The sequence below is a fragment of the Sciurus carolinensis genome, chromosome 4 (assembly GCF_902686445.1).
Source record: "Sciurus carolinensis chromosome 4, mSciCar1.2, whole genome shotgun sequence".
In the NCBI taxonomy this organism is placed as follows: Eukaryota; Metazoa; Chordata; class Mammalia; order Rodentia; family Sciuridae; genus Sciurus; species Sciurus carolinensis.
In genome coordinates this window covers 120,036,534-120,059,630 of record NC_062216.1, presented here as the reverse complement: position 1 = coordinate 120,059,630, position 23,097 = coordinate 120,036,534, and the positions used below count along the sequence as shown (strand labels likewise).

At 37.6% G+C, this 23,097-nt stretch overlaps 2 pseudogenes; one reads left to right on the top strand and one right to left on the bottom strand.

The window, feature by feature from the left end:
* Window positions 1-11,143: 11,143 nt before the first annotated feature.
* Window positions 11,144-12,266, bottom strand: LOC124983730 (pre-B-cell leukemia transcription factor 2-like; annotated as a pseudogene).
* Window positions 12,267-16,397: 4,131 nt separating this feature from the next.
* LOC124984095 (uncharacterized) lies at window positions 16,398-16,498 on the top strand (annotated as a pseudogene).
* Window positions 16,499-23,097: the final 6,599 nt, after the last annotated feature.

The following is a 23,097-nucleotide window of genomic DNA, read 5'->3' as shown; positions in this document are numbered from 1 at the left end:
ACAAAGAATTGATATCCAGAATATATATGGAACTCAAAAAGCTGAACGCCAAAGATACAAATAAACCAACTCAAAAATGGACTCAAGAAATGAATAGATACTTCTCAGAAGAAGACAAGAAGTACATGGGGAAAAAAAGATGAAAAATGGTGGAAAGAAACAGACATCATGATCCTATGTACATGTATGATTACATGAATGGTATGAATCTACATCATGCACAACCATAGAAATGAAAAGTTGTACTTCATTTGTGTACAATGAATCAAAATGCAGTCTGTAAAAATTTTTAAAAATTTTTTTTAAATCTCACTAAAAATTAGGGAAATGTCAATCAAAATATGTTGGGGCTATGCCATGCGGACTACGCCAAGATGGTGCCTGGCAACCAGCCAGAAGTTGTTTTGATCACATCAGTGGTGAGGAAGTCAGTTAACACAGACACACCCAAGTGCTTTATCATTGGCCGTATTCAAATAAGTCCACACACACAACGTGTGCACATGTATTCCCGAGTGCTCCTGCTCATGCCTGTTTGACCTTTACCGTGATTGGACAGCTAGCTCCTCACCTTATCTTCGCATAACTAGCGTTGGCCCTACCCTTCACCTCCTGGAGGGAATATTAGCCAGCTCTCCTCAAGCACCGGTGTTCTGGGTTCCTGAATCATCAATAAACTGCTTCAAATTCAAGAGTCTTGCTGCCTGTTTGTCTCCTGCGCCAAATTGACTCTGCTGGACGGTGTCAAGTGGTGGCTCTACGGGGAACTCTGCATTCGTCTCCCCTCCTGAGAACCCAAACTGTAAGTAGCCAGGTAAGCAGCAGCCCCTGTCTCTAAGGCAGTTAGGTGCTCAGGATAGCTGGCCAGGTAGTGAAATACAAAAATAAATAGGATAGTAAATGAGTTCTGGAGTGTGTGTATTTTGTGTTGCTTGTGTGTTTGTTTGTCCTGTATCAAACTTATTTAGCAGCAAAAGATGAGTTCAGAAATATCATGAAATCAGTCTGAAAGGATAATTCAAAAATTATTAAATGAAAATGGCACACCAGTAAAACAAAAAACTGTAAAATGTTATGTACAGACCCTACAGAGGGTGAGTCCTTGGTTTTTAGAAGAAGGCTTAATGAACATTCCTCAATGGGAACAAAATGGGAATGACTTAAGAAACGCAGAAGCAGAGGGCATAGCCCTCCCCCCTGGTACCATTCCTATGTGGACCTTAATAAGAGGATGCCTAACTTCAACTAAAGGAGGCATAAAAATATATATTACAAGAAGGAGAAGAAGTGCTAGAAGAGATTAAAGAGGAAGTTAGCTGGAGTAGCCCAAAACAGGAAGAAAGTTCTGAAGAGGAAGGAGACACTGGGAAGGAACTAGAAAATAAGCGAGTTAACATTGCAGAATTGCTAAAGGGCAGGAAAGACCACTACCCCTTCAGCTCCCCCTTATGATGAAAGGTGGGAAGACCCGACATTTTGTAAGCACTCTTGTCGGCCATGTTGTAGTGGAGTCCCAAGTGATAAACGGACCAGGGATCACTGGGACCCTGTGGAAGGCCCATTAAGACTGTCCTGCCCGGTCTTGGTGGACAATCGGGGCAGTGATTTCATCAGGCCCTAGAATTTAAAACAGTAAAAAATCTTAAAGAGGCAGTCGCTACTTAAGGGCCCCAAGCTCCATTTACCATGAGTATGGTGGAATCCATCACAACACTTAATCTGACTCCTAGTGATTGGATAAGTATGTGTCGAGCAGTTTTGCATGGTGGACAATATTTAATGTGGAAAGTAACCAATCAAGAGCTCTGTGCAGAGACGGCGCGTAGAAACACAGCCATAGGTTTCCATCAACGAAACCTAGATATGTTACTGGGACAAGGACTATACGCTGAACAACAGCAACAAATTACGTATGATCCAACAGTCTATCTTCAGATAGCTACTGCTGCTGTTACAGCTTGGAAAACATTACGAGGTCGTGGGGACTTGCAAGGACAATTATCCAAGGTTATACAGGGCTCAAATGAACCATATGCAGAATTTGTAGACTGTTACAAACAGCAGGCAGAGTGTTTGGGGATTCAGAACAAGCAATGCCTTTAATAAAACAGTTAGCATATGAACAAGCTAATAAATGGTGCAGGGAAGCAATTAGGCCATGGAGAAATAAGGATCTCAATACCTATTTAAAAATATGCAGAGATATTAATGAGTCAGCTATACAGGGTCAAGTACTAGCAGCTGCTGTCACTCAAGGAGTAGTTCAAGCTATGAGGGCCAAACCCAAAAGCTGTTTTTCATGTGGACAGCCAGAACATTTTTAAAGGGATTGTCCAAACCCAGGTCATAGTACACACAAAAAAATGCCCGGAGTATGTCCAAAATGTAAAAAAGGAAAACATTGAGCAAGTGAATGTAAATCTGTAACTGACATTGAAGGAAAACCACTCCCATAAAAAGAGATGAGGGGCACTCCAGCTCGGGCCCCACAAATATTCGGAGCCCTGAAGGAAGGACAGCCAGCGGCAGATTCCATCAGAGTGATTCCTCGAACCCATTATCCATAAATTCCCTCATCAGACATACAACAGGAAGCACAGGACTGGACCTCTGTGCTGCTGCCAGAATAGTATTAACTCCAGAAATGGGGGTTCAATTAATACCTACAGGTATCTATGGACCTCTTCAATCGGGAACAGTAGGTTTACTATTAGGGTGCAGATCTGCTGCCCTAAGAGGACTCCATATAACACCGGGAGTAATTGATCCAGATTATGAGGGAGAGAAAAAAATAATGGTCAGTTCCTCAAATGGTATCTCTGTTATAAGTCAGGGGGATAGAATAGCACAAATACTGGTGATACCCAGTGAACATGACAAATATTTAGCAAAAAAGAATAAAAGAAATAAATTGGCATTTGGATCCATGGGGGAACCTATGACCATGCTTGCCTTAGATCTAAACACTCGCCTCATGTATACTATAAGAATAAATGACAAGGAATTTAATGAGTTATTAGACACTGGAGCTGATCTCAGTATCATAACATCAACCCAATGGCCAAAAGATTGGCCTCTTCAAAAGGCTGACCAGACCTTACAAGGTTTGGGGGTTGCCTCAAACCCACCCCGGAGTGCACAGCTATTGAAATGGACAAATACAGAAGGAAATCACGGTACTTTCCAACCCTATGTCTTAAGAGATTTACCTGTTAATTTATGGGGGAGAGATATATTAAGACAATTACAGATCAAGTTGACTAATGAACATACACATATTAACCCGATAGCTTGTAATATCATCGTGAACCAGGGATTCATACCTGGAAAAGGACTGGGAGCACATTCACAGGGAATAACTGAACCCATCCAAGCTGTGAGGAGAAGTAATAAAGAGGGACTGGGTTTTCAGAGGGGGCCACTGAACCAATAGAAATTACATGGAAATCACAAAAGGCTGTTTGGGTACCTCAGTGGCCCCTCAATACTCAAAAGTTACTAGCAGCCAGAGAGTTAGTAAGACAACACTGGCCTTAGGCCATCTACAATCCTCTACGTCTCCTTTCAACACACCTATTTTTATAATTAAAAATAAATCAGGAAAGTGGCAACTCCTCCAAGATCTTAGAGCAATTAATAATCAAATGGTAATAATGGGAGCAGCTCAATCCGGCCTCCCTCAATTTTCTGCTATTCCGAAGGATTGCAGAATTATAGTTTTAGACATAAAAGATTGCTTCTTTTTTATACCACTTCATAAGGAAGATACCTGTATATTTGCTTTTACTGTACCAGCTACTAACCACGAAGGACCTGATCAAAGATATGAATGGACAGTATTGCCGCAAGGCATGGCCAACAGCCCCACTATGTGTCAGGTCTATGTAGACAAAGTTTTACAGCCTATTAGAAAATCTGATAAAGACCTAAAGATCTATCATTATATGGATGAAATCTTATTAGCTCATCCTGATCGAGACAAACTTTTCAGAGTATATGATGGGCTGGTCAAAAATCTTCTTCCATTTGGATTAGAGATAGCAGAGGACAAATTACATAGTTCTTGCCCCATTACTTACCTTGGAGCCATTATTGACAAAACCTTAATACAACCCCAAAAGGTTACCTTTGGATGGATAAATTAAAAACATTAAATGATTTCCAGAAACTTTTGGGAGATATAAACTGGATAAGACCATATTTAAAATTAACAACTGAAGACCTTGGACCGTTATTTGATATTCTTAAGGGAAGTAATGATCCCGCCTCACTCCTGGAAATTACCACAGAAGTTAGACAAGCATTATGTAAGGTAGAAGATGCCATTACTAAGTCACATTTAGATCGGGTAGATATAACTAAGCCTATATTGCTGATAATCATAGCCACCATAGGAAGTCCTACAGGAGTGTTCTGGCAACAAGGACCTATTTACTGGGTCCATCTTCACTATAGCCAAAAGATAACTCTAGCGAGTTATCCAGAATTAGTGGGAAAATTAATAGAAAAGGCAATAACTAATGCTATAAATTTTCATAAAAACTTCCATGTTAACATTAACACTCTTCAAAAACGTTTTAAATTGACTAAAGAACAAGCTAGAAGTATTGTCAAAAATTGTCAACATGTGTCACTTATCTCCCAGTACCTCAAAATGGTGTTAACCCTAGAGGATTACAAGCCAACCATATATGGCAAACGGATGTTACTCATATCCCAGAATTTGGAAAGATTAGATCCATGCATGTGTCCATAGATACTTATTCAGGATTTATTATGGCCTCCTTACAGTCAGGTGAAAAAACAAAGATATTATAAATCACTGCCTACATACCTTTTCTATTCTGGGTGTTCCAAAAACAATAAAAACAGACAATGGTCCAGGCTATACATCCTTAACCTTTAAACAGTTTTGTTCTACATTTAATATATATCATGTCACAGGTATTCCTTATAACCCCCAGGGACAAGGAATTATAGAAAGAGCTCATCTAACCATTAAGACCTTATTAATAAAACAAAAAGTGGGGATAGGGGAGTAATATCCACCTAAGAACAGATTATCCATAGCCCTTTTTACCTTAAATTTTTTAAATTTGGATAAATCAGGAAAATCAGCAGCAGATTGACATGCTGCTGTTGACACTGACATAAAGCCACAAGTTTTATGGAAAGATGTTGTAACAGGACAATGGAAAGGACCTTCCCCGGTCTTGATTTGGGGAAGAGGGCATGTGTGTGTATTTCCACAGGAAGAAAAAAATGCCAATTTGGATTCCAGAAAGGCTAGTCCGAGCAATTAAAATGGTTCAACAAGATGCAGCCGAGCCCTCTGAAGATCCTGCTGCTACTAATGATGATAATGAATTTCATCCAAGGTGAACAGTTCTGGACAATAGTCAAGGTACTGCCTTAACTAGTTCCAGTCTCTCAAAATGGTACAGTCTTTCCTCAGTTCTTTTCCACTAATGAATCCACTGGGCAAGCTACCCTTAGGTACACACTACCACTGAACTCCAAATTTACCCTAAATTTATCATTAAAGAATACATTATGCCTCACCTTTAGCAATGGCACACCTTGTATACAATTGATTAATTGTACTTTGGCAGGTATTACCTTAAATAAAGAAAACAACTCCAATACAAATGTCACTGGTTACATGCCCAAAGCTATTAGTAATAAGACTGATTTTCATATCCATTGGTATGGCCATCGCCAGTCCTTCAAAAAGCCTATGGGAAGCTTGTCAGCACCTAGGACCTGATAAAAAGGTCTCCAGTAGTCTGGCTTTTGAACCAGATTAGGTATTTACCTAATCGAATATATATCACATCTGAAAGCATACAAGATTTTATAGAAAATTTGGAAAATAAAGGTAATTTCAACCCCTTATCCATCTGGTCCTTATGTGGGCCTAAGGTATGTATGGATATAAGCCCCCTGGCTTTTGTAAAAGGAGGGTCTATAAGTAAAGGAAAATGCACTGATCAAAATGTTAATGGAGTTAATACTGAAATATGTAGAGAGAGTGAAACAATTGTTTTTTCATATACTCCTGTGTGCCTAGCTCTCCCTTTCCTTTTTGTGACTTCTAATGAGAACCTCTCTAGACAGTTATCTTCACAGATCACACAACAATGGACAGATGGACTCGACGAGCTAGTAACAAGGCTTCAACAACAAATCCTCACTATAAATGCCACTAAGGTGGAAGTCAAACCTGGAGAACTTATCACAGGAGCATTAAATAAACTAACACAATTTGGCACCAAATTTGGGGGTCTCTTAAGTCTCACACTAATAAGCTTGGGTGTGCTTGTGTTAATTCTATTCTACATTTACAAACGCCTCAAAACCAGTCAACAGGCTCATAATGTGATCATAAAACAGGCCATGGCTGCCCTTGAAGCAGGACAATCTCCCAACATATGGCTTAGTATGCTGGATCGGGAGTCAAAGACGGGTAACCACGGGAAAACACTGTACCAACCTAAGACAGAAGGGCTAACCCTGCTTTGGTATCCTTTGATGACGGGTAAGGACAGGATGTTGATTCCCCGGACCTAAGACAGACACAATCCCTGCCAGCTTCATTTTCATTTCAAGGGGGAGATGTTGGGGGTTATGCCATGCAGACTACGCCAAGATGGCACCTGGCAACCAGCCAGAAGTTGTTTTGATCACATTGGTGGTGAGGAAGTCAGTTAATATAGACACACCCAAGTGCTTTATCATTGGCCGTATTCAAATAAGTCCACGCACACAACAGGTGCACATGTATTCCCAAGTGCTCCTGCTCCTGCCTGTTTGACCTTTACCATGATTGGACAGCTAGCTTCTCACCTGATCTTCGCATATAGCATTGGCCCTACCCTTCACCTCCTAGAGGGAATATTAGCCGGCTCTCCTCAAGCACCCGTGTTCTGGGTTCCTGGATCATCAATAAACTGCTTCAAATTCAAGAGTCTTGCTGCCTGTTTGTCTCCCATGCCAAATTGACTCCACTGGATGGCGTCAGAAATGAAAGTGAGATAACATCTAACCCCAGTTAGAAAGGTTATGCCAGCAAGAAGAAGGGGGATTGTTATATAACACGTTAGTGGGAATGTAAATTAATAGGGACATTATGGAAAACATCATGGAGAGTCACTAATAAACTGAAAAGAAAATTACCATATGATTCAGAAATTCCTCTACTTGGTGTGCACCCAAAGAAAACAAAATTGTTATATCAAAGAGAATCTTTACATTCTCATGTTTTTGTGGCACTGTTAATGATAACTAAAACATGGAATCAACCAAGATGCCTGTCATTGTATGAATGGAAGAAAATGTGGTCCATATGCCAGTGAAATATTATTCATCCACAGAGAATAAATCCTATCATTTGAAGTAACATGGATAAAACTGGAAGTCATTATGTTAAGGAATTAAAGAAGACAGAGAAAGACAAGTACCACATGATCTCAGTCATTTGTGGAAACTAAAAAGTTGATCTCAGAAGAGTGAAATAGAATAGTGGTCACTAAAATCTGGAAAGGACAGGGAAAAGAGGGAATGGAAAGAAAATAAATAAGACACCAAAACACACATAGACAGAAGAAATTGGTTCTAGTTTTCTGTAGCACAGTAGGGTAACTATTGGTTAAAACAATCTGTGATGTGTTCCAAAAGACTGGAAAAGGATAGTACAAAACTCAAAACAAATAAAAATGATTTAAGTCTGAAGAGATGGATTATTACCCTGATTATTACCCTGATTGTATTATTACATACCATGTACATGATCAAATTTCCATAATGAATCTCCATAAATATGGACAAATGTGCCTTGATAAAAAATTGTTAAAAAATTACATTCACAAACAATGCAATCTATGGTTTTATGTCCTTAAACTAAAAACAAACAAACAAAACAAAAACAAAAAAGTGTGTTCAGGCCATATTCCATTCTGTTTATTTGGAAGGAATATTAATTATGTAGCAGGATGTGAGTACAGTGTAATATATGCCTGTGGGGGTCCTCTCTGCCACAATCCACATGGAGGAGAAAAGGGTTAACTGCTGGAGTAGGATGTTGGCGGTTTTTCTATCTATTACCCAAAAAACTTATCTACTCAGTGAACACACAGTGCCAATACTCATTTTTATAAGAGAGGGCATGTAGGGTCCAGTCATACAAGCTCTGGCCTCTTATAACAATATGGAGTTTCCCAACCCTCCTTTATTTATAATATACAGGTAAAAGGGGTCAAAGACTGGGAGGAGCTTCTTCTGTGATGGACAGGATAGGGTGGAATTAGGGGACCTATCCTCTTAGGGGGAAAATTCCAGGAGACAGGGAACCACTCCCACACAGCGCCACATACTTCCTGACAGTTCCTAGAAGCCAGGCCTCTGTGTCCCATGGCTCAACCTAGTCTGATTCTGCTAAGTAAGGCTTCCCACATATGCCTATCATTTATGTAGTGGAAAAAGAAACATAAGAAAATATTTGTTATTAAAGCAAGTAATGTCTGGTTGTTCCAAAATATGGATTAAAAGTATCAAAAACATACATCGGAATGTATAGTAACGCTAGAAAGTATTAAAGAAATTAATTTCATGTAACTAGATTTAAAATAACAACAAATATTGAGTTAGAAGTAATGAAATGTAACTTTAAATTTGGCTAATTTCAATAGACTTATTTATAAAGAAAAAAGTACCTTTGACTTCTTTACTGCAAATTATTAAATATGGAGACACAAAAAGAGTAAAACTAGAATTTGTTTTTTTTTCAGATCAAATATTACATTATTATCATCGCCCACCGCCCGCGGAGGCAATGATAACGCGTATGCTTCTTTTTCATAGGAACAAAAAAGCCCAAAAGACAAAGACCAACGAACAATGAACAACGAACAACGAACAATGACCAACGACCGACGAACAATGACAATTATTCGAGAAAGTGTCTGGGTTATATAGCAAGCATAAGCCAATCAGAGTCAGTCTGAGATATTAGCCTATCAAGGATCAGTCTCTAGGCAGTTACAAGAATCACCTTATATACAGTAGCCAATCAGTTAGTCTGAGATATTAGCCTATCAAGGATCAGTCTCTAGGCAGTTACAAGAATCACCTCATATACAGCAGGCAATCAGAGTTCTGAGATATTAGCCTATCAAGGATCAGTTTACAGCAGCCAATCAGAGTTACTTATAAGTATGGCTTATTCTGGCAAGCTGCCAGGCGCCATCTTGGAGATCAGGCCAGGGTGCGACTCTGGGGCCCTCAGAGCCCGCCCCTGACACATTATGACATAGCAAAAGTACCTTTTATCATAAATATTGTAACTCTGTGCTTTTTGATATATTTGTAAATATCTTTGAAAATTATTAATTTTAAAAAGTATTAAAATTTCCAGATTTCACTATAATCTCTTGCTGGATGTATGCCTACTTGGATATTGGTCTGGAACTTATGACTTATGTTTATATCTTTGTTCTTCTGACAAGTTTTCAATTTTTGCCTTTCTCAAATTTGGGTCCTAAAATAGCTATGTGGTTTCTAAATTCCCATTATTAATTCAAAGATATGCTTCTTATCTTATGAAAGGAAGAAAACTGGAACAAATTAGAGTTATTTGGTTTAATGTCCACAGTTCAGCTGTGCTAGAGCAGTAGGATAGTTTGCTGAAAGACCAGAGAAGATGTCAGAGATGAGATGTGAGATATAAAATTTATTGATAAATGCTTATAGGGAAGATCCTGTGGTGACGGGCTGGACAGGAGCTTTGCCAGAAAGTCCAGTCACAGTGGGCTTCACAGATGCACCTCCACTTCACATTGTGCCTCCAGTGTTTTGCCAGGTAAGAGTGCCTGCAATCTCTCTTTACCCTTTATCCAGGGGCAGCCACCTGAACAAGCACTTCCCTCTCTCTGCTGTTCTGATTTGCACCAGTTACCACAGGAAGGGGTGTGTCTAAGTTATGCTAGAGAAGTAGCCATCAGCTTTCTTGCTTTGTCCCATTGCATGACCAGCACTTCCAGGAATGTGGTAAGCATGCCAGAAACAGCTAACACTGCCTTGCCCAAGTCTCCAGCTACATGAAAGAAAGTCATTGTTGTTCAAGGTAATTTGAATCTGTACATTGCAACCCAGAATTGATCTCATTGTTCCCTTGACTTGATGAGGTCCTGGTAATAAGGAGGAGCACTTCAGGGACATAGTGTTTTACTGTTCTTTTTTCCAAATAAACCACATGTGACTTGGTCTAAATTTTGATTAACTAAAAGTAAATGTAAGATCCCATTTAATTCCTTTATTTAGGACAAACAAAACAAACCTAAAAAAAATCAAAAAGCACTTTAGTCTCCTGTTTTTTTTTTTTTTTTCTTTTTAAAGGTATGTTTATTAAAAAAAAAAAAAAAAAAAAAAAAACAGACTTACTTCCCCATACTAAAAAATTAAGAACTACCACCAACAAAAATTAAAAAAAAAAAAAAAATACAGATGGATCCCAGGGTTTCTTTTCTTTCTTAAAAAAAAAAAAAAAAAAAAAAAATTAAATCCCAAAGCCCAGTCAACAATACCCTAAAGTAGCAGAAACTCCCACCAAGGTAAATATTGAAGTCAGAGACTCTTGTCCACCGAGCGATTCTATTGGTTCAAGATGAGCTGCACATCAGGTAATAAAGCCGTCAGGAGGGGCAGGGTGTGGGGGTGCACAGGGGGCATGGCCCGTGTCATTTGTCCAGAGTCGAGTCCCCACTTTTGGCATCTCTAGGTCAGGCAGGGCTGACATCTCCAGATTCTAGAGCATATTAGTGGGGTGGGGAAGGGTAAGTGGGGGAGTACAGAGAGAAACAGAATAGTTGTATGTGGGTGTGTATGCGGGGAAGGGGGATGAGAAAGAGGGGTCTGAGAAATAGGTGTCTACTTTTCTGTGTAAGAGAAAAGGGAGAAGAAGAGACCCCATTCTCCTTGCCACATTCTCAGCACCCCAGCACTGAGAGTCTAGTTGGGGAGTGTTGACCCCATTTGCCCTTTTCTTTCTTGTGTTTCTCCTGTTAGCGGTTGGTCCTCTGGATGCCTGGGTCCTCTTCAAGAGTCGCCTTATGAAAGCCCCCACCCCCAGTGATCCTGGGGCGCAAGATCAGTTGGAGGTGTCGGAGTGAACACTCCCTGGTCCCTCCGTGGGGGAAGTCACTGAGGATGGCGGCACAGTCTCCTGAGAGCCGCCATTTGCCCTCATTGCCTGAGGGCTATGTATCTGGCCTCCTCCAGGGTTATCCCCATAGCCTCCTGCCCCCATGGAGTGTCGGAGTGATTCCACCTGGGAAGCAGAGTAGGAATCTCCCTTGAGTCCAGGCATCCCCAGAAACATGTCTCCAGATCCTGAGAGATTGAAAGAACCGCCAGAGCCTGCAGAGGAAGAGGTGTAGGGGAGCTTGTGCGGCTGTGATCCCCCTGGGTGACTGACACAGTGGTCTTGACAGCATAGATGTTTGCCCCCTCTTGGAATTTTCCAATATTTTTCTTATACCGAATTTGCTTGTTACCAAACCAGTTGGAGACCTGAGAGAGGGTGATGCCACACTTCTTGGCAAGCTCCTCCTTAACCTCTTCACTAGGATATGGGTTACTCAGGTGAGAGTAGAAATCCTCATTTAGGAGCTCAATGGCCTGTTTGATGAAGTTATGGCGTTTCAGTCTGGCGTCCAGGAAGCGGGAACGCAGGATCATGACGGCCTCACAGGTACTGTGCTTGAGCTGCATCTGGATAGCGCTGAACTTCCGTTGGATGACGCTCACCGTGCGCTCCATCTCCTTGCGAGCCACAGGCCGTGTGCGGCTCTGCTCTCTCCGCAGGTTCCTGACATGGGCTATGAACTCGTTGCATGCCTGCTCATACTTCTCCAGCTCTGAGTGGTAGATGAGGTGGATCTGGGCAAGCTTGCTTCCAAAGCCCGAGTGTTCCATGGAGTTATAAGGGGACACTTCACCCCCAGAGGCTGCAACGGCTGCAGCAGCTGCTGCTGAGCCTCCCCATTTCTCAGGCCCAGCCACACCCTCTGCCAGAAGCATGTTAACCAAACTCATCAGCTGTGGGTCCGCTGGTTCCTCCTCTTGGGAACTTCGAATGCTGAGGCCGGTTTTCTCCTTGATTTCATTCAGAATACTGAAAAGAGCAGGCTTCGTTCTGTGGCAGTTTAGGGCATGTTTCTTGGCCTGGACTGGGCCTCGTCCAGGTTCTAGTCGGTGATGGTCATTATCTGGTGTACCGGTTGGGCCCCGCATAGGAGACCCGGGCCCCGCATAGGAGACCCTGGCCCCGGGCGGCGGAGAAAATGGAGCCGGAGAGAGGAGAGAGAGTCTCCTGTTTTCTGAATCACCTACTACTTGTCAGTAGTTTACAAAACCTTACCTTGTATCTATTCCTAAGAACTTAGAATCAAATCTGGAAAATATGCGTTACTCCAGAACATGTAAAATTAGAATTATGATGAATACTTTAAAATATAAATTCTGATAGTATCAGAAGAGTATATACTTAGGAATACTTGATTTATTTTTGAATAGTGTGGTTGGGGTAGATTGAGGAAATGATATTTGAACAAGATAGGCATATATGAAAGAGGCAGTTATAAAGAAATTATGCACATCAAACTAAAAAGTATTATTACTAGAATTTTAGCAAATATTAATCACAAAGACCAAAAATATAAAACGTTTTATAAATTATTTGCCTATTTTAAAATATATTAGAGATATTAAACTTTATGACAGCAAAGAATCTAAGTACTAAACCAAACCAGAAGATATGTTGACTGGGATGCAGAGAATGAGGTGTGATTGAAGTCAACAGGGAAAGAGCAAAGCAGCCTTTTACAGGTAATATAAATGTAAATTTTGAGAGAGGTTTAAATATACTGTGCATACATTTATCTAAAATCATTGAGCTTATGCTAAAATTTGTACATTTTGCTGGGTTGGAGGCTTACCTTAGTGAAACCAATCAATACTTCAGTAAGGCTCTACCTTTGACCCATGTGTGTGCTGCCTCTCAACTCCTGTCAGTGGTGCTGACATTTTCTGTTTCTGTGACCACTGAGGAGATGTCCTTAGGCACCTAGCAATTCTGCAAACTCTATCCTCATCCATTCTGCATGAACTTGTCCAAGTCACCATATCACTTACACATTTTGAGGGACCTAATAAAGGAACATTTAGATATTGAGAGATTGTAATACATTGGTATGCATTCTTTCATTCACTTTAGATTTCTTCATGTACTGCTTAGGGTCTAAAAAAAAAAAGCACTACATAGAACACTGCAAAGGGGTTCAGTTTAGCACTGAAGAGTGCAAGTGTTAGTGGAATTCTTGTCCACTTTTATTGTGTTGAGGTAGGAAGGAAATTAGTTATTCCCCAGAAAAAGTCAATTGTATTTTAGAACTCAATCTGAAGATGGTCAATGGAGTGAAACCAATAATACATGAAAAACGTGACTGAAGCCATTGGGGAAACATGCACTCAGGATAAAGAAAAGTACAAATTGTATTGAATTATACCCAATTTAAAGGTCTAAAGGGCAATTCTTCATTCAAATCTTTGAGTTTTAAAAATCTTCACTTTGTCAATTAATAGGTAGAGGAGAAGAACTGAGTATATATTATTTATTTAAAAGATCATGTTAAATGCAAGATAATTTTAAATATCAAGTAAATGCAAAATTTTGGAATTGTTAAAAACTTAAATCCAAGTAACGCAAGGAGTTCATATTTTAAAATTGTTACTGTCAGAAGAACAACATCATTTTAATTTGCAAATAAATGTTCAAACTACAGTGAAATAGGGTAGGTGAAAACATAAAAATAAGCTTTCAACTCTTTTAACTTTGTTCAAGGTTCCTTCCAAGTAGTACTAACTACTTAAGTCTAGTGACTTCATAAATAATGCCAATCAATACTAATGTCCTTTGAAGTAAAGAAAATGCAAATTTCTTGACCTTTTATTTATTCTCAAAGAACGAAAATCTATTTTCATGAAATACAAATTATTCTACACATGAAACTAAAGTGATAATGACTAGAATCAGACATGGAATGAACAAGCATGCCATAAAAATTTTGGGATTAGATGTATGGATAAAATAACCCTTATAAATTGGTTATTAGAGATCAAGACAAAGAGTTTGAAACTATGAGAAAAGAAACCTCAATATTTTTTGTTTAAATCTTATTATAGCATGTTATATTCATGAGCAACATGTCCAAATGATGAACAAACATAATATTCATGGTAAAAGAGAAACACATGAGAAGATAAATGAAAGGAACACAGATAAATCAATCTTCATAAAAAAAAATCTGCTGACAGGGAAATTATAAAAAAATAAGTTGGTTAATGGGAAAAACTTTATAAACCTTAAATTTTGCTAATCTTTGTTTCAGAAATCTCACTACTGGATATATATCCAAAGAAATTAAATCAGTATGTCAAAAATATATCAGTATTCCTGTGTTTATTGTGGTACTATTTATAAGAGCCAAGAAATGGAAACAACCAAAATGTCTATCAACTGATGAATACATAAGCAAAACATGATATATACATAAAACATGGAATTCTAATCAGCCATTAAAAAGAATGAAATATTATCATTGACAACATGATGGATGGAACAGGAGGTCATCATGTTAAATGAAATAAACCAGGCATGACAATCAATACCACATGATTTCATTCATATGTGAAAAAAAAAAAAAAAAGACCTGGAAGTTGGCAGGAGAGTCTCAGTTATCAAAAGCTGGGAGAATAGCAGGGAGGAAAGGTTGAGCAACAGGTACTAAGTTCTATTTAGGTAGGAGAAATAATTCCTGATGTTCTATTGCACAATAGGATGACTACATTGATATTGTACTATATATTTCAAAAAAATCTAGAAAAAGTATTTTTATTGTTTTTACTAAAGCAAATGATAAATATCTGAGGAGACTGATAAATTTATCCTGACTGGAACATTACAAATGTTCCATATATATATATGCTTTAAAACATCACATGGTACCCCCAAAACATGCACAATTTTACATGTTACTTTTAATAATAATAAAATAGCAATGGTAAAGTAACAATATGTGTTAGCTTTTTTTTTTTTTTTTGCGGTGCTTGGGATTGAACCCAGGGCCTTGTGATTGCAAGGCAAGCACTCTACCAACCGAGCTATCTCCCCAGCCCCTGTGTTAGTCAGCTTTAAATTCCTGTGACCTACATACCTGACAAGAACAACTTAGAGGGGTAAAACTTTTTTTGGTTCCTGGTTTCAGAGGTTCAGTGCATGGTCAGCCAGCTCCAGAGATCTTAGCCCAAGGTGAGGCACAACATCATGTTGGAAGGGCATGGTGGAGGAAAGTTTTCCCATACATGACAGCCAGGAAGAAGAGAGAGTGAGAATGAGGTGCCAGAACAAAATATAAACCTCAAAGTCATGTACCCAGTGACCACTTACTCCAGTCATACCTTCCCTGCCTATAGTTACCCCCCAGTTAATCCATTCAAGTTGATTAATCCACTGATTAGGTTATTGCTCTCATAATGTAATTGTTTCACTTCTGAACATTCTCTATTATTTCACAAATGAGCTTTTGGGGTGCACTTAATATCCAGACCATAACACAATAAAATTTAAAAACTTGAAGCATAAATGATATTGAAAGCATAAATAATACACATAATGTTAAGAAAGAGAAGAAAAATTTAAAATTACATATAATAAAACACCTCAACCACATGTATTACACACACACACACACACACACTAAATCAAGGACATTCCAAGATGACTGAATAAAGATGTCCAGTGCTATCCTCTTCCTTCAAGAACTATCATTAAAACGACACAGGAATAGCTGCATTTCAGATTGAGTGGTCCAAGAGGAGCACTGGAAATTATCATGGGAGAACTAGGAAGACTGCAAGACAGAGATCTGTGATGCGGAATAGAAAGAAGAACACAGTGCATCAGCAACATGACCCCCAGGTCTCTGGGCAAGGGAGACGATCAATTGTAGTACAGTCCTGTGTAAGCCCATCAAGACAGATGCCAGAAACCTTGCTGCAGGAGAGTTCCAGTTTTCTCAGGCATGAAGCCCAGTTTGAACTCACATGGAATCTGTAACTTTGCTCCTGATAAGAAACTTCAGTGCTATAGACCCAAGGCACACAGAGAGAAAACAGGACAAATCCCTCCAAAACTATATCTAATCATACCATGTTCAACTTCAGAAAACAAAAGACAAAGAGAAAAACTTCAAAGGAACCTAAATAAAACAAATAGACTAAACAAATTTACATGTAGGAAAAAAAGGAACAATGATAGATTTCTCCTTAGAAACCACAAGCAGGTACTTACATCAATCACACATATGCTAAAATTGAAATGATAGAGATTAACATGGCCCCTGCCAACGATGACATGCAAATCTGTGAAGCATTTCATGTTTTATGGAGCAAGTTATGTTATTAACATTTATGAATATGCCAAAACTAATCCCACTGTTATGTATAAATATAATGCACTAATAAAATATTTTTTAAAATGAAGTAGGAAAAGAGGGAATAAAACATTTGAAATTTTGAATTAAAAAATAAGAATAGAACAACAAACAGATTTCTATACACAGAAACATTATTCTTCTAAAACAAGGGTAAAGATTTAGGCAAGCAAAAATGGAATTGATTGCCGGGATACATGTTCTGTGGAAATATTAAAAGCAGTTCTTCCTGGAAAATATATGAAGTGCATTAACTTAAAAAAAAAAAGACAAAATAGAAGTTTTATTTATTCATACTTAATTGATCTAAAAGAAAATGATATAAGTGATAATTGCAATGTGTTAGAGGCATAAAAACAAATATGCAAATGACAGAAATATCATGAAGTAAACAAAGGAAAGATTAGGAATACTCTTCCATAAGTAATTGAATTACAGGTAAAGTGGTGTAGTAATAGTTGAGGAAGGACGGAGATCAATGTTAATGTAGAATACAAGATATGGAGAACCACACACAAAAAATAAAAAGATATACAATCCATATGTTAAGAGAAAAGAGAATTAGAACTATAGAAAATGATCAGTTAAAATGGCAATAGAAGAAAAGTGGTCTAAATACACAAATAACAAAGCACTTTGGGTCTGAGTGGACACCAGAGACAATTCCATTGTATACAAACTTATTTTAAAAACAAAGTCTCAGATATGTTAAAAACAAAGGAATGCAGAAAGGTATAAAGCCAACATTAATCAGAAGAAAGCTGAGAAAACCATAATAACTTCAGAAAATGCACGTTTCAGGAGAGGGGAAATTACCTAGAGTGCATTCATAATAATAATGGCATCCATCTCCAGGAAGACATAATGTTCCTAAAAATGCAAGTACCTGAGAGCAAGGTATCAAAGTGGCATAGGCAAGCGCTAGCAGAACTGGAAAGAAAATTAGAGAAATCCATTGTGATGCATGCACATCCACAGTTCTCTATTATTGTCCCACAACACACTTCCCTGTCAAACATCCCTTAATCTACATTTTTTCCCATTTCACACAAGAAGAAACTGATTTTTAAATTGTTCAAGGTGACAAACATGTGAGAGTCTCAGATTTTTATGATGCTATTTTCTTTTGTTCCACTTTCATGTTGAAGTATCTCACAAGTGCTCAATGCAAATTGCTAAGTTTTGCCACTGAGAAAAATGGGTATTATCATTTTTTATTATTCACTTTTTGTACTATTGTGACCCATAGTATAACATCAACTAATCTGTTTAAGAATCTGGTACGTGTTCAGATTCTATTCTAAGCTTTTGGCATGGACTGCCTTATTCAGTCAGCAACAAATCTATGAGAAAAATATTCACAATTCTTACTTTACATGTAGCAATGCTGAAGCATAAAATAAGTAAGTAAAATATAGAATCAGAAATAGAGAACCCAGTCTTACTCCAGAATACACATTAACTACAGCACTGCTATTTCATAGTTGGCCTTTCAAAGTTCTAAGCCACATTCTCTTGGAAATTACACAAGCAAAGTTTCCATCAGTCTCTTTGTTTTTTTCTGTGTTGGTAACAATAGAGTTCACCATTCTTTCTTGTTGCATCTAACATCAACCCTCAAGGGCAGGTTGAATACGCCTGTTCTTCACCTATATTCCTCAGTGATACAGGAATACAGTGAATGACTGAAAAATAAATATTTAAGTTAAGGAATATAAAGCTCTGGTGTCACTCAAGAAATGAGAAAACTACCATTTTCAGGGTAGTTTATTGCTTTGTTCTAAATCAAGAAATTAAAAAATTGAATTTTGATTGTAGAGTGCTTACCTACCATACATAAGGCCCTGGGTTCAATATTCAGTACCACAAAAAGAAAAATAGAAAAAAGGAAAATAGAAAATGAATGTAGTAAAATGGATCTAGTAATTACCTCTCCCTTTTATTTTTCTGAAAATGAGTAAGCAGTCAGAAATAGCAATTAAGTGAACTCTTAGTATCCACGGTTAGGTCCTTTTCCATAATATGTTTTGCATAAAAATAATAACAAATGAACAGCCAACATCGTTCTTAATGAGAAAAAGCTGACAGCTTTTCCTCTATAATCTGCAACAAGACAGGATGCTTACTCTCATCATTCCTAATCCACATAGTAATGGAAGATTTAGCCAGAGCAATTAGGAAAGAGAAAGAAATAAAAGTCTTCAAACAGGAAGGGAGGAAATCATATTCTCCCTGTTTCCAGGTGATGTGATTCTATAGACAGAAAAACCTAAAGACTAATAGTACTGATAAATGAATTCAGTGAAATTGTAATAGTCAATGATTAGTAGCACTTTTATTCAACAAAATGAATAAGTAAATGAATAGAAATAACCAAGGAAGTAAAAAGTTCTACAATGAAAGTTACACATTCTAATCAAAAAATTAAAGAGGATAGAAAAATTTAGAAATATCTCCTATGTTCATGGATTGAAAGAATTAATATTGTTAAACTATCCATGCTACCCAGAGTGATTAACGATTCCATGAAATACCTATCAAAATACCAATGACTGTCTTCACAGAACAAGAAAAAAAATCCTAAAATTTGTATAGAAGCCAAAAGACCCCAAACAGCCAAAGTAATTTTGAACAAACAAGCAAAAATGCTGGAGGTATCACACTACCTGACTTCAAAATATACTACAACACTGTAGTTAACAAAACAGCAAGATATTGTTATTAAAAACATAGAGACCAATTCAATAATTCTATAATTACCCCATGCATTTATAGCTAATTGACTCTTGTCAAGGTGCCAAAAATGTACATTGGAGAAAGGACAGCCTCTTTAATAAAGGGTGCTTAAAAAACTGGATATCCAATGCAGAAAACTGAAACTTGACTCCTATCTCACACCCTAGAGAAAAATAAACTCAAATTCCTCAAAGACCTAAATGTGAGATTTAAAAATGAGAAACTATTGGAAGAAAACAAGGGGGAAACACTTCAAGACAGCAGAACAGGCAGTCATTTCTTTTTACAAGACCCTCAAAGTGTAGGAAACTAAAGCAATAAAAACAAATAGGATGATACAAGTTCTGCACAGCGAAGGAAAACATTAACAGATTGAAAGAATGAACTACAGAAGGGGGAAACAACTTCTGCAAACTATTCATCTGCAAAGAATTCACATTTCAAAGACATAAGGAACTTAAAACCTGAATACCAATTTAAAATAGGCAAAGAATATGAATAGACACTTCTCAAAACAAAATTAAAAAAAAAAAAAAAGCTCAAATGGCCAACTGATTTGTGAAAAACAATTCTCAACTTCATTAGCTGTCGGGGAGTTGCAAATCAGAACCACAATAAGATAACTTCTCACCCTAGTTGGAATGACTAGTATCAAAAAGTCCAAAAACAAGAAATGCTGGTGAGAATGTGGAGAAAAGGGGACACTTGCACACCTGTTACTGTGAATGAGTGCAGCTAGTGTGGAGAACAGGAGGAAGAGAACTCAAAAACCTCGGAATAAAATCACCGTGAGATCCAGCTAACCCTCTCTAGTGTATAGATCCAAAGGAAAAATGGTATCAAAAGAGACAAATGATATCAGAGACAAACCAAAAAGACACCTGCAAGCTCATGTTTATTGATGCACCATTCATGATAGCCAGGGATATGGTATCATTGCCCATTAACAAATAAACAGATACAGAAAATGTTCTCTACACACATTGGAATATCATTAGTTCGTGAGGAGAATGATCTGGAAAGCATAATGTTAAGAGAAATTTCAGACACAGAAAGATAAGTACCACATGCTCTGTCTGATGTGAATATTTAAAAAGTTCATCAGAATATAAAATAAATTTTGGAGATGAGTGTTCTGTCTGAAGTGCATGTGGAAAAGATTTTCTCCCACTCTGTAGGCTCTCTTTTCACATTATTGATTGTATCCTTTACCCAATCAATAAATGGGCCAAGGAACTGGACAGACACTTTACAGAAAAAGATATACAGGCATTAATAACTATATGAAAAAGTGTTCAACATCTCTAGTAATTAGAGAGATGTAAATTAAAACAACTCTAAAATTTCATCTTACTCCAATTAGAATGGATATTATAAAAAACACAAACAATAATAGATGTTGGCATGGATGTGGGGAAAAAGGGACACTTTTATATTGCTGGTAGAGTTGCAAATTGGTGCAGCCACTCTGGAAAGCAGTGTGGAGAATCCTCAGAAAACTTGGAATGGACCCATGTTTTGACCCAGTTATCCCACTCCTCAGTTAATACCCAAAGGACTTAAAATTAGCATACTATGGTAATGCAGCCACATCAATTTTATAGTGACTCATTTCACAATTGCTAGATTGTGGAACCAAACTAGATGCCCTTCAACAGATGAATGAATAAAGAAACTCTGGTATATATACACAATGGAATATTATTCAGCCATAAAGAAGAAGAATATTTTGGCAACTGCAAATAAATGGATGAAATTGGAGAATATCATGCTAAGTGAAATAAGACAATCCCAGAAAAACAAAGGCCCAATGTTTTCCCTGATAAATGGCTGATGATATATAATGGGGATGGGGAGAGTTGGAGGTGAGAGAAGAATGGAGGAACTTTAGATTACATAGAGGGAAATGAGAAGGAGGGGGGTATGAAAAATGGTGGAATGAGACAGACATCATTACCCTATGTACATGTATGATTTCATGAATGGTATGAATCTACATCATGCACAACCATAGAAGAGAAATGATGTACCCCATTTGTGTACAATGAATCAAAATGTAGTTTGTAAAAATAAAAAATAATTAAAAGAATATAAAATAGAGATTACTAGTAGTAGGAGAAGGGAGAGGAAAGAAAAGGAGATTGAATAATGGATACCAAAATACAGTTAGATCAAATAATTAGTTCAAGTGTTCTATAACATAGTGGGATTGCTATTATAAGTTATGAACCACTATAAGAGAGAAGCTTGAAGGATGGAAACAGGAAGAAATGATAAAGAAATGTGAACAATTACCTTGATTTTATCTGTATGCATTACATACATGCCTTCAAATGTTATATTGTTATAGAAATAGGTACAATTATCATGTATTAATCAAATCTTTTTTAATATTTAAGGAGAGAGAGATGTCAACACCCTGATTTGATCACTAACCACTGAATACATGTATCAAATTACCTCAAGTAAGTGTATGACTGCATGAGTGATGTGATCCTGCAATAAGTATAATCAGAAAAAATGAGAGATTACACTCTATTTATGTATGATCTATCAAAATGTAGATCCCTTCCACTGTCATGTACAATTAATTAGAACAAATAAAAATAATTACCACAATACATCCATGAGGTTGAACAATTGAAATTTTAAAAATCGTTCCTTATTATCATTTTATAGATTTTCAAAAACACAGAAATGTATGTCTCTCCTGTATGGAACATTTATTTTTGTCTCCCTATTTACATGTTTACCTGAACTATATACGTGAAGCAGTTTTAATCTAAAGGCAACATGTTTCCGGAGCTCTTAGGGGAGCTTCTGTTCTTCCTCATGTCAAATTCTTCATGTCGGTGCTTTTCTCTTTACTCCCTCCTTCCACCTTTTCCTTCCTTCCTTTCTCTCTTCAGCCCCCTTCTCCTCCTTCTCCTCCTTCTCCTCCTTCTTCCTCTCTTTCCCTCTCCCCTTTTCTTTCTCCTCCCCTTTGTATTCTCTTTTTTCAAATAAAATATTTTTCCAAGTGCTTATAAATTTAATGAGTCAATTGAAACTTCTATTAATTAGTGTGGGGCCCAGAGCCCTTCTCCTCAGATCCCCCTTGAAGTCTCCCCACTCCCCGTACATCACACGTTGCTCTTGGATCCCATGGTAAGAATTTAAAATCCTCTACTGTGTGTGATTGGCAAGAGCAACCAGGGAACAATCTACATAAAACGTATAATCAGAAATTTGGACATTTAGAAGGCACTCACATTTGATATTAATAATTCAGTAGAAAAAAACATGTTCTTAAGGGTTTATTCTGTTGATTTCACAAAGTTGCCATTATCATCAAATTGTAGGATGGCAGGGGAGTTGCTTAGAACTCAATCCAGTTCCTAACCTGAGGGTAGGATTCTATATGCAAGTCATTTGAATGCAGTCCATTTTGACTTGAAAAACTCTAATTTGGATAAAATTGCCCCTTATATTATCAGGAATTTTCTTTGAAAATATTTTATAAATTGCATAGGGACTACAAATACAAGATGCTATTATTCTTTTGTGCTAGATATCCCAGTGGATACAAGAATGGATAAGATGTAATAGTTGCAGTCTTAAACCTTGTATTTTTATTGGGGCATAAGAAAATGCAAATAACTAAAGGAAAACCAGAATATTATCCGTGCCATGAGAGAATAAAAATTCATTCTGGGTCTTCAGAAGAAATATTTCACATTCAACTGAGAAATTCAGAAATGGTCTTATAAAACTGAAGTGGATGTTAGATGCTAAGTTTCTTCTAGAAATCAGAATGCCTGAAGGTGCAAGCTAT